This window comes from Ceratotherium simum, chromosome 2 (assembly GCF_057802395.1).
Source record: "Ceratotherium simum simum isolate JZ-2026a chromosome 2, ASM5780239v1, whole genome shotgun sequence".
In the NCBI taxonomy this organism is placed as follows: Eukaryota; Metazoa; Chordata; class Mammalia; order Perissodactyla; family Rhinocerotidae; genus Ceratotherium; species Ceratotherium simum.
The window spans coordinates 39,449,930-39,459,618 of record NC_141901.1 but is presented as its reverse complement, the minus strand read 5'-3'; the positions used below and the strand labels follow the sequence as shown (position 1 = coordinate 39,459,618).

Sequence of the window (9,689 nt, the reverse complement as noted above, 5' to 3'; positions counted from 1 at the left end):
ATTCTAGCTTTGTAGTAACAACTTACAAAGCTTCATTAGTGATAATGTGGTAAATACCCACCATGGTAGCAAATTCCCAATGAAAAATTTTTTTGATCTAGGATTTCAGTAGTAAGTAGATAGATACGTTCAATGAAGATTTCCTTAATACTGTAATGTTAGTTTTTTTTCAGGTGAAGAAAACAATTTTACAGATCTATCAATTGTCACCTGGCAGAGTTTTGGTTAAGAACGAAGTTGACTATCTTGAACTGGTGAACAAAGACGTTAATCAAGTGTTGTACAATAAATGTATATGCACTAGCATTCTTTGTATTAAAGTAAAAAAAATAAATTAAATATCGAGCCTGATGTGAACTTACATTTTTTCCCTATAATCCCAACATTAATGATTTAGTTTCAGCAAAACAAACACACCCACTACACCAAAGTTGTAAGTTTGAATATTAGTTTGAATAACCGTTGCGTTATTGTTTTACTGTTTTGTTTTTATTTACTCTATAACATTTTTTGGTTTATAGTATAAAAGCTATAAGCATGGCACATTTATATATAGTTTTATGTTTATTCATACTTAGGTAGATTTTTTTTTTTTTGAGGAAGATTTGCCCTGTGCTAACATCTGTTGCCAATCTTCCTCTTTTTCTTTTTTCTCCCCAAAGCCTCAATACATAGTTGTATGTTGTAGTTGTAGAGTTGTAGCTCCTCTAAGTGGGATGCTGCCTCAGCATGGCCTGATGAGTGGTGACTAGGTCTGGGCCCAGGATCCAAACCAGTGAATCTCGGGCCGCTAAAGTGGAACATGTGACTGTAACCACTGTGCCGCCGGGCCGGCCCCAAGGTAAATTTTTAATAAAAATAATTCAAATCAACACTGGGCAATTGGAATTTTTTTCTCTAAATGAAATATTTTTTTAGACTATAAACCAAAATTTTATTGAAATATTACAAGAAATTGAGGATAAAAGGGATCTTTAATAAGTATAACACAAATACCAAACTGACAGAGTAAAGCATTAAAAAAAAAAAATACAGGAGAATTTCACTTATGAGTAATGATGCAAAAATCCCAAATATAAATATTATCAAACAGTAGCATATTAAACGCATTATACATCAACAGGGATTTATTCCAATAATGAAAAAATAGTTCAATATTAGGAAATCTGTTAATGTATTATTAATAGATGAAAAAGAAATACCACATGAAATATTCACAGATGAAAATAGAAATGATAAAATTTAACACTTTATTCTCAGTAAAACTCTTGATAAAATAGGAATAAATACATACTTTCTTAACGTGATAAAAAATATATGCTTTAACCAAATAACAGCATCATGCTTAACGGAGAAACACTAGAAGCATTTATACTAAAGTTAGGAAAAATACGAGGATATCCTTTATTATCACTATTATTTAACATGAGTTTTGGAGGTATTAGCCAATGCAATTAGACAAGAGAAAGGACTGAGGCATAAAAATTGGAAAGAAAGGAGCAAATATTATAATTATTTGTTGATAATATGGTTATATATCCAGAAATTCAAAGGGATCAAATGAAAAACTGTTCCAAACAGTAAAGAAATTTAGTAACATGGCTTCACTAATATATGTTATGTATGTATTATTTTAATCAACTAGTTGGAAGATATAATGGGAACAAGATCCTATTTACAATAGCAACAAAATGATGAAACATTATCATTTCAACAAGACATGCCTTTTGAGTTTTATACTGCCTACATATATTATGTAATAAAAATAAAAGGGTCTGTGAACTACTTGAATTTGAGAAACCTCGAGATAGTCCATTTACTGTGCTTAGAATTAAGCCTGATAGGAGATGGAGCTCAAAAAACGCTTCCCTCTCTTTCCACCTTTCCCTTCTAAGGCACAACTGACCCTGAATCTTATATCTGCCAGCCTCTTGCTTTGTCCATAGTCAAAGACCATCTGTTTCTCTATGCTTGGGTAGTGGGCTGGGCTGTGACATCCTGAAGGTGCTCCACCCAAGGCCCATCCTTCTCAGGGGCACCAGGACCCTCCCTATCCTGGAAAGCATCTCTGTCCCCTGACCATCCCTACGCAGGTCCTGCCTAACCATGGGTGTTCCCTAATGGGGTTAAGTGGGTCACAGGTCAGAAATCTGGCTGACCACTGAAAAGTTTACCTCTCATACTTGGATATTCAAGTAGCAGAGTCACTGCCCACAATCTGTGAAGTGAGAAAACTTTGGTGGGGAGCCCAGGGCAGCAGTTCATGCTGCTCTGCTGTCTCAGTGGGATGGGTCAGAAAGACTTGGGGTCTAGTCCCAGCGCCACCTTAAGGAGGGATATCTGGGGACACTGGGGTGAAGGGTGGGCTGGGGCAGATCGTGCCAAGGCCCCTCACGGCCCCAGTGTCTTCGTGGTGTAGGCGTCCTCCTGGGGCTCTGGGCATTTCTGGATCTTCTCGTAGATAGCGTGGACTGCCGGAGCATGCCCGGGGCTATATGAATGGCAGCTGCCCTTCTCCAAGTCTTTCTAGAATTCAAGCAGAGTTTAGGAGTGGTCTTGGTCAATTTTCCAAGAATTGGGAGCAGGGGTCATTCAAGCTGCATCTCTTCATGTGCTTCTTGTCCTCAACCAGGTAGTTCCGGCTTTAAACCCTGACAACTCCCCAAAATACAGCTTTGGCGCAGACCTCTCCCCTGAACACTGTGGAGTCTTTGCACCTGCTCCGTCCTAGACCCAGGATGCTACCCCTCTCCTCCGCCCCCACCCTCCAAGACCTCTACTTCGCTCACTCCTGCATCCCTTTCAGGGTCTCTCTTCTTGGTGAGGTTCTCCCTGACAGCCTTAGTTAAAATCGCAGCTGATCCCTCCACGCCCCTTCTCTGCTTTGTTTTCTGCTTAGCACCTATCATCATCTAACCTTTCATATTTTTCTTATTTTATTTGTCATTATCCCCTCCCCCAACCTAGAAAGCATATTCTATGAGGCCAAGGATTTTTGTTATTCTGTTGACTTGTGTAGCCCAGATCAGAACAATTCTGGGAACACACACAGCAGACACTCAGTAAATATTTGTTGGACAAATTTGTAAATCACCTTGACTGCTCTTATTGCAAAAGTGCCTTTAAAAACTGCAAAGCGGGCCGGCCCCGTGGCTTAGTGGTTAAGTGAGCGCGCTCCACTGCTGGCGACCCGGGTTCGGATCCCGGGCTCGCACCGACGCGCTGCTTCTCCGGCCATGCTGAGGCCGCGTCCCACATGCAGCAACTAGAAGGATGTGCAGCTATGACACACAACTATCTACTGGGGCTTTGGGGGGAAAAATAAATAAAAAAAAAAAATAAAATCTTTAAAAACTGCAAAGCAAGAGATAAATGTAAGGTGTTATCACTATAATCCTCATACTATAAAAGAAGAAACTGAGGCCCAGGGAGTAAAGTACCTTTTCTAAGATCAATCAAGAAGTCAGTATCAGAGCTGGGTTTCACACCCATTTCTCCAGACTCTGCTCCTTCCATCCCATCTCTCTTCTGTGCTTGTCTCCCGTGTCCTGGCAGGGAATTCATTTTCCCCAACAGACTGGGAGCACCCCAAGAGCAGGGACTACAGTGGCAGGAGGCTTCAGGGCAGAGCTGCGTGTCTGGGTCAGATGTGGCCTGATTTGTTTCTGTTTCCCAAAGCCACAGCGCGTCTCTGGTAGGGGGTATTGGGGTTTGGGTCTGAAGGAGCTATTTCCTGAGTCCCCCGAGGCCCAGGTCAGATGGGGACATAACTCAGAGGGGCTGAGATGGGAAGTCACAATGTGGCAGGCACTGAGGCAGTTGGGGACAGTGCACAGAGCACTGGACTGGGATTGAGGACACCCCTGTTCTACTTTGTGCTTGCCACGGTTCTCTGCCCCAGCCCCAGTGTTCCTTCTGGGTCCCACTTTCCCCAACACAAACTGCTGGGACCAGAGCAGGGATTTCTAAGATCCTGATGGTCAGTGGCACAGTGATCAGAGTTGCTCCCTCTTTAGAGAAGTCAAAGGATGACTGAGGAGAGGCCTCGGACACTGTCTAGTCCTGGACGTCCAAGCAGCAGCTCTACTTGCTTTCCCTCTGCTCACTCTTTAGCCCCGTAGTTCTCAAAGTGTGGGACCAGGAGTGTCTGCATCCTTTGGGAACTTGTTAGAAAAGAGCAAATGCTTGGGTCTCCCCAGACCCGCTGAATCAGAAACTCTGGGAGTGGGCCCAGCAACCTTCGTTTTATTTTACTAAGCCCTCCAGGGGTTTCTGATGTGATCTCGGTTTGAGAACCATTGCTTTTGGGGAAGTCCCTTAAGTGTCCTTTCCTCCTCCAGTTGTCCTGTCTCCAGGTCTTCCCCCTTGGTAGAATCTGTGACCATAGCACCAGTGTCCATCTAAGGGCCAGCGGCCACATGAGATGCTCTCCCAGGGGCCTCTCATCAGTGGGGCAACAACGCCTTTACCCAAAGAGGCAGCATTAACGGCAGGATCTCAGGCAGGTAGGAGGGAGAGGGACTGTGGGGAGGAGAAGATTTCCTGACACTTCTCAGGTCCTTGGGTCTGCCCTGCCTCCAGGCCCTGCTAGTCTCCCTTACATTTACTTCCTTTGGGTCCTATACAGATGGCAGGGTCTAGCAGACACCTGTCCATTTACATTCTTGCCTCTGTTGCTCTGCACCCCTCCTCCCTGGATGGCAGCAAGGATCTGACGAAACTGTGGACACACAATTGAGGTATCCTCCACATCGGTGGTTTCCTCCCATCGCACGTCAGCTCCCAGCATCCTGTGAGTGCCCGGGCACAGCAACCATATTGTCCAAAGCAAGGACTGGACCCAGAGCCTGACGAGGTGCAGAGTACCCTGGATTTCCCAGGACTCATGACCTCTAATCACATGTCAGTCAACCTGAATTGATTCCCTTAGACCCACCATAGGGTGTCTCAGGAGGCTGATCATCATGTAGGGAGGGTCATGGCTGTCGAACACAGCAGTCTGCAGGTCAGTAGATTCCTCTGTGGGAAGGGCCTGGGAAACAGCTGCTGAGCCTGGCACCTTGGGCAGAAGAGTGGACCCACCTGTACACAGCAGACACTCAATGAGTGTGTGGAATGGAGGTGACCCCTCATCAGACCTTGGGTGAGGACAGCTATTGCTCCCCATGCTGTAAGCTCAGGTCCCGGACCCCTGCCCTGTCCCTGCCACCACTCACCCTTCCTTCCTGGGCATGCACTCAGCTCCCACCCTCAGCATTGTCTACCCAGGCCTTCTAGGAATGATTCACAGGAGAAGTCAATGAGCCTCTATCTGCCCATTGTCCTGCCCAGCCCTGCCACGCTCCCTTGAGTCTCCTCCATCCATTGCCCCTCCCCCAGGGCCTCCCATCCCAGTGTTCCCCTCAAGGTCTCCCCAGCACCTGCCTCTCCCAGTCTCCATCTTCTTCCTCATCCAGATCCACACTCCAGGCCCCAAGTTCACCAGCAGAACCGTGGAACAGATGCCTTTCCATTTGCTCTGAAAGGAACCTGGGGTCAAATGCTGGTGTCAGGTCTGCCTCAGGCATGCCTTCTGCAGGCAGGTGGGGGAGGTGGGACCACCCTCGCTCAAGACCTGTATCCCAAGTGTACATCTTTGCTGCAGCCCTGACAGGTTTCTTCCTTCCTAGTCTCCCTGCACGCTGGCCACTGTCACTTTGACTTTTCCTCTGCCAGGCTTTCAGATGCATCTCTGCACATGAAATTCGGAGGCTCCCACTAGCTGGATGTGCCACTGATCATTCCCTCAGCCTGCCTCTCTTTTCTCTTCTCAGACTCCAAGAAGAGAAATACGCTCCGAGAGGGAGAGGGAATGGAAGAATCTGGGGTCAACAGACTTCAGGGCATGTTCTGCTCTCTGTTTGGGGTATCTTACTCACACTGCCACAAGAAAACTCCTATTCATCCTTCTAGGCCCAACTCAGGTGTTCCCTTCTCTGGGATGCCTTTCCCAACTCCTGCAGCAGTTCCTCAGTTTCTCTCTTTCTTTTTTGTACTTGAACCATGTCCTTTGTATTTGCCACAACTTGAGCATTAACGTGTGGCTTTATAGTTAGAAATTTACTCCTCTTTTTCTTTGAACTATTTTCTAATAATTATTGACATAATATGTGCCGTACACTGTGTTGATAACTTTACATAGATTTCCCTTTTAATTGTCACAACAGCCCTATGAGGTAAAAAGAATTATTAAGCATCTTACAGAAAGGCTTCAAAAATCGTCACTTGTCCAGGGTCACACAGCAGGTATGTGGTGATGTCACACTGCACTGTAAGGTCCTTGAGGGCAGGGGCTTATCTTATCTCTCACTGACATCCCCCAGCACATAGTAGGCACTCAGTCCTAGTGTGAGAGCTGAATCCTGAGGCGCTGAGTGAGTGAGGAAATGGCTGGAAAGAGACTGTTCAGACGGAGCCCCATGTGAGCTAGCAGAGCTCAGGGGACTTGAGTGGGAGGGGGCAGCTGAGCTCATCGTGACACCTCCTTTGTCCATCAGTTGTTCCCGTTGTGTAGTGTTAGGGAAAGTAGTGAGTTTGATCTTTTATGAAACCAGGGCATGAGGCTCCTTTGTAGGGGTTCCCACCTCCTAACCTACACTGGGTAGTCACTTTATATGATGGGTGACCCCTTAGGCTGATGGAGCAAGTGTGGTAACTGGTTGTAGTGACCGCAGGTATTCTCACTGCTCAGAGGAGGGTTGAACTGTGGTTTCCCTATTCAGAGGTGGTAACCTCAGAAAGGGCATGTCTGGCATGCAGCAAAAAACAGGCATCTATCAGCCTGAATGTGCTAAGCATGTCCAGCCCATCCAGAGAGGGGACCTGAGTTGGCGGACACAATATTCCAGGGCTAAGGGATCACCAGTCCTTAATCCTCATGTCCTTCTCCTCCCCTGCTTGGATTCTGATGACTAATTCAGCCGTCCGGGATCCTCAATGCAGGGAAAGTGGATGCCCACATGCCAGTCCCATATTTATGTCCTGGGTGATGCAGCAGTCTCCATATATTCATCCAATTTCTGGACTTGCAAGTTTAAAGACCATAATGAGGGTGTGGCCATTCACTGGGGTGGGGACCTTTTGGTTGTACCACATAAACTGCCTTAAAATGTTCCCCAGTCCCACCATATTCCCTGAGTCCACCCAGTCTTGTCCATCCTCCATTGTCTGCTAGCCCATTTTCATCACCCTTCCCAGCAGATCACACTCACCCGCCCATGGACAGATGTTCACCAGGTGTAAGGTTGCGTTCTTCTCGTCCACAGGGTTGCTGACCACACAGGTGAGGTGGCCATTCGACTGGCTCAGGGGCAGGCTCAGGCTTAAATTCCTGGAGTTGGGGGCTGGCCCGGCCCCAGTGTCTCTCTCTGCTCCAGCTCCCTGGGGAGGCCCTTGCTCAGCCAGGTCATTGTCAGGTTCTCTGTGGCTCCTGGGGTCCCACAGCTGACGTTACACCAGCCTGATGTGTGAGATGGTGAATGAGTCTGAATCTGGGGGTGCGGGATGGGCTCTGGGGTATGAGGGGGCAAAAGAGAAATTGAACTTCAGGATCAGATGCCCCCCCAAATATATCACCCACTCTCTCCAATGTGATGCAGCTGTGTGAGGTTTCTAACTACAGGCCTGGAAAAGGAAGCTTCTCCCTGTGCCCAACGGGTTCTGGCTCCCAGCCCAGGGGCAGATAGTTGAGGCCCTTCCATGCTCTGTTAAATCTAGATAATTAAATAACATGATATATATGATAACCACATAATTATATGTATACAGGATAGTCATACAGATGATAATAATTATATATATTCTTATATATAATAAGTATACCACAGGAAAGGTTGAGAATACAGTAGAAAAACATGTTAACATTCTTATTTTGTTCAGAGAAGGAAAGAAAAAACTACCTTTAAATGTTAAAGTAAAAATTTAATTTTAATAACCAGTAGGATGAAAATACAAGTTAGTATAACTTCCAAACGACTAGAAAAGTTTAGGTCAAAGAAAACTCTAGTAATCAAACAAAATGCAAGAAAAATAAGAAAAAAAAGTAAATAAAAAACATTAAATAAGATGTCAGGAGTAGGTCCATACCTGTAAAAAAAATGAAATACATTTGAATGCATTATATCCCCCTATTAAAAAGACAAGACTCAGATGAGGTAAAGCCAGTTGTATGCTATTTACATTACCTAATAACATAGAAAGATTAAAAAGAAAGTGATAGAAAACAGTAGATGATGAAAATGTCAATAAAAGCTTGCAGGTGTGGGAATAGTCACTACAGAGGAAATAAAATGTAAGATAAAAAACATTATGCTGGGCCTGGCCTGGTGGCGTAGCAGCTAAGTGCGTGCGCTCCACTGTGGGCGCGTGAGGTTCACAGGTTCGGAACACAGGCACAGACCTACGCGCAGCTTATCAAGCCATGCTATGGCAGGCGTCCTACATATAAAGTGGAGGAAGATGGGCATGATGTCAGCCCAGGTCCAATCTTCCTCAGCAAGAAGAGGAGGACTGGCAATAGATGTTAGCTCAGGGTTAATCTTCCTCACCGAAAAAAGAAAAAGAAAAGAATATTAAGCAGGCCAAATAGAGATATTTTAGATTAATATGCACCTAACAACAAGGTTTGGAAATGTATAAATGTTATAAAGCAAAACAAAACACTGTTGGAAATTCAAGGAGAAATTTTCAAATCCACTATTACTATAGTAGACTAATTTTCCTGTGGTGGGTAGACCTAACAGATTAGAGGGGAGGATGTAATACAGGTAAAAACAGACAGTAATGACCACGTGGCCCATCTGGTAGGCGGCTCACTCCACACTCAGCCCCACTTCCCTCCCCGTCTTTGCTTCGTCTGCTGTAGAATCTAGAAAGCTAAATTCCCAGTTTCGGTCTATCTTACAGCTGCACTGGTGCTGACCACTGAAGAATGGGGAATCTGCTGGTGCGAGGAAAGGTCTTCACTCCTGAAAAGACAAGGCCTCAAGATGAGAAAAACTTTCCCCTTGTCCTTCGCCCCTGTGCTCTCTTTATTGTGGAACGAGGTCTGGAGCAACAGCCACCTCGGGACCACAAGGCAACAAGCATGAGGACAGAAGTCTACGTGCGGAGGACGGCAGAGCAGATAGAGAGAACGAGCCTGGGTCCCCACGACAGTGCTGAGCAGATGGCCCAACGCCAGCAGATGCTATCTCTTGACTGCTTGTTACGTGAGAAAAATAACCTCCCACTTGCTTAAGGCTTTGAAAATCAACTTCTATGCTAATTACAAACATATTCCTAACATATTTATAGATAACAATTAAAAAGGAGATTTGATCAGCAAAATCAAAAGTTGACGTTTTATAAAAAGACCAATCAAAAGAAAAAATATTGATATCTGACTAAAAAATTAAAGCTATAATAAATGTCACTAGGAATGAGCATTGGGGCATAACTACAGAAAAGATATGAAAAAATTATAAGGAAACACCATGTACCACTACATACAAATTAATTTGAAAATTGAATGAAATAATGCTTTTCTAGAAAAGTATAAGTGATCAAAATTCTATTCAGAAGCAGAAGCAAACCTGAGTCCATCCACTGCATTAGAAGAAATTAGAAAGGTGGCCACAGATCTGTCCTTATAAAGGGCATGAAGTGCATAT

General features: G+C 45.0%; 1 pseudogene; it reads right to left on the bottom strand.

Annotated features, from left to right (window-relative positions):
* Positions 1-2,215: 2,215 nt before the first annotated feature.
* On the bottom strand, positions 2,216-7,894 carry LOC106802800 (uncharacterized; annotated as a pseudogene).
* Positions 7,895-9,689: the final 1,795 nt, after the last annotated feature.